Genomic DNA, 3,302 nt, shown 5'->3' with positions numbered 1-3,302 from the left:
TCTCTTGTGGGGGATGTTGATAGTGAGGGACGTTGATAGTGGGGTATGTGGAGAGTGGAGGATGTTGAGAATGGGGGAGGCTGTGCATATGTGTAGCCTGAGGAAGATACGGAAAATCTCATTAACTTTCACTCAGTTTTGCTGTGAACTTAAAATTGCTCTAAAAATAAAGTTTATAAAAACAAGAATAAACAAAACCCAATGATTAACAGTCTTGACAATCTCTTCCCCTTTGATGGATATATAACTCACCTAACATTTTTATTTCTAGCCCAACTTTCTTTTCTATATCTTTACTGAGATAATTTTTTGTTCCTGTTTGCACCAAAATTCCTTACACAGTTGTCTATACTTATTGCTTCCAAATAGTCTCCTCAATTTCTTTTTTAAACCAACCCTTAATGAAGGGATTTCCTTTCTTCTTGAAATTATTTTTTCTAAAAGTCATCAATAGTATTTATGTTTCTAAATCTAATGACTTAAGTTTCTATGGTTGCTGACCTAGCAGCAGCATTTAATACAATTCTTCATTCTCTTCTTAAAACATTTTATTCTGTGGCTTCCTGGACACCACATTTTCATTGTCTTCCCCTTATCATTTTGGTTGACTGTCCTCAGGCTCTTTACTGATTCTGCCCACCCGCACCTTTTTTTTTTTTTTTTCAGGTTTGTTTGCAAATCAATTATTTATATTTCCAGCTGTTGAAACAGTATTTCTAAGGGTTGGGGTTATCTCTAGTGGCAAAATTAGAGCCAGCTATTAAGCAGCTAGAATGCCACAGTAAATGAATACATAATCAATTCTCTATTAGCACCTTCTGTGTTCTCTTACAGAAGTTTTAGTTTATCTGTTGTCTTACGGAAGCTGCATTTACAACAATTATGTCATCTGAAGTTTTTTCAATCCTTCTATCTATATTTGAAATGCTATATGTGGAGTAAGTTCTGATAAGCTGTTTTGGCCAACAGCATTTTCACTCTTAGAGCAGCACTTTATTTTTAGCCCGTGCTTTGTATGGATTTTTTTTATTTTGAGGAGTTGGAAAAGATCTTCCTAAATCCAGAAAATCTAGTGATCTTTCAGTTAGCATCAACATACAAGGTGGTGTTTTTAGCGCCAGAGGTTTAAAGGAAGAGACTGTATAAGGTCAAGGTGTACTAGTCCTGAAAACACAATCTCTTTGTTGGTTCCTGCTACAACAGTTCTCGATGCTCCCTGGCACCTGCAACATCATGCTAGCATTTGAAACTCCTTCTTGGAATTATTGTTTCAGGTCAGCATTTGGTGGCGTTACCTTTAATTTTTCCACAAACCTGATTTGCTCACTAAGACTTTTGGTGTATTCCATTTTATACTGAATTTGATTAATTTCTGCCATCTCAGCTGCAAAGGGAGAAGGGAATGCTTCCCCACTCACTAAATGTGGACCAACTACTGCTTGCTTTTTAGCATTATCTGCTCCTGTGCTTCATATGAAATCCTTTAAGCTTGCCTCCATATGCATGTGCTGGATTTAGAGTTACTTTTGTCCCCTTGGGCCTAGTGGAGGGTTGCTGGCAAGTGCTCCCGCCCACAGCTCCCAGGCACCGGGGTGGGCACTGTCAAGGGCTGTTGGCCGAGCACAGAGAGGCCCTCCCTAACTTTGAAAATTGAAATCCCTTGAGGTTCAGTCCATGTGTGTTTTCCCTTCTCTATTTATATTTATGATATTTTATGTTCTTGGTGATCTCGTCTAGCCATATGTTTTAAATTTTCTTTGTATGCTAATGGCTCCTATATTCCTATCCCTTGTCCATTTCCTATTCTTGAGCCTCATTTATTACAATCATTTCTCATCTCAAAATGTGCTGCACTTATAGTTTCCCACATTTCATTTGATGACAAGTCCATTCTTTAAGTGGCTCAAAGCTATAAATTTTGAAATCATCTTTAATTTCATTTTTTTCTCACACTTTATTCAAACCAGTATGAATCTTTGGATTCTCTTTATAAATATACCATAAACTGATTCTTCCCATCTATGAATTCACAGCCTATACCAGGAAACAACACTCAATATAAGAAAAACTAAAAACTGAACAAACACAACACACATACTACTTTTGTAAGCATCAGAGAAATGTAAGTCAGCATCTGAGGAGGAACAAAGATCCCAAAGAAAAAGGAAAAACTGCACTGCATTCTATCCCTTAAGGAATTTGTCAACTTTAATGGAAGAAGCTGAAAATAGTAGTTCAGATTTGCTAACAATTGCATAGGTCCAGGGAGTAGAAGCAAAAATCTGTTTAGGGCTCAGCAATTAGGGGGTATTTTGGAAGAATCAAGTTATTTGAAAGTTCTGAAGGAATTCTAGGAGTTAAGGAAAGTTGGAAACAAGTTCTTCAGGATGACTGAAATTCAGCCACAAATTATATCAAACTTTGTTGGATCAAAATTATCTACTTTTTTATAACTACCTGCCAGGAATTCTTAAAAAAAAGATATTACATCTTTTTTTTTTTTTTAAAGGAAGGTAGTATCATCCTGAATCTCTGCAACTTCAAATACAATCTCTGGAATTTAGCCAAAATGTAAGAGACATGCAAAAATAAAAAAGATCCACAAAAGAAACAAACAAAACCAAAAGAAACAAACCAAAAAACAGGAGCAAATAGTCAAATCCAAGAGAAAATATTGGAGATATCATACACAGACTTTAAAATTACTGTAATTAATATGTTGGTGATAATTTATGACTAGATGGAGAATATCATCAGAGAATAAATCTGTTCTGAAATATAAAATTCATATTTTAGAACTGAAAATTACAATATTTATAATAAATGACTTCAAATATAGATTTAACCTTATATTTAGCAAATACAAAATTAGTAAACTGGACTTTCCATGAGTAAAAATTTTCAGTGTAAAACACAGAAAAGAATGACAAGAAACACCTAATGTGTGAGACTTGGGTAAAAGTTGTAATGTATGTATAAGGCAATCTTTGAATGGGATGAGTGAGAGAAGGGGCAGAAAGCAATATGAGAAAAATAGCTGGGAATTTTCACAACTGGCAGAAAAAAATTAAACTACAAATTAAGGAAGACCTACAAAAGCAAGAAGGAGATATAAAAGGACCTCTTCACCAAGTTACATCATTAAAAACTGCCAAAACCCAGCAACAAACAAAACGTCTAAAAGCAGAGAAAAATAAAAACATAACACGGTTAGGAAGAGTGCTAACTTTTTAATCAGAAGGACAGTAACCAAAAGAAAACAGAATAATTTTTTTTCAAAGACTTGAAAGAAAATACCTACC

The 3,302-nt window shown here is 34.8% G+C and overlaps 1 pseudogene; it reads right to left on the bottom strand.

The window, feature by feature from the left end:
- Nucleotides 1-747: 747 nt before the first annotated feature.
- Nucleotides 748-1,379, bottom strand: LOC138429407 (mitochondrial fission factor pseudogene; annotated as a pseudogene).
- Between the last annotated feature and the right edge of the window lie 1,923 nt (nt 1,380-3,302).

The sequence above is a fragment of the Ovis canadensis genome, chromosome 1 (genome assembly GCF_042477335.2).
Source record: "Ovis canadensis isolate MfBH-ARS-UI-01 breed Bighorn chromosome 1, ARS-UI_OviCan_v2, whole genome shotgun sequence".
NCBI lineage: Eukaryota > Metazoa > Chordata > Mammalia > Artiodactyla > Bovidae > Ovis > Ovis canadensis.
This window is presented reverse-complemented; position numbering and strand designations above follow the sequence as displayed.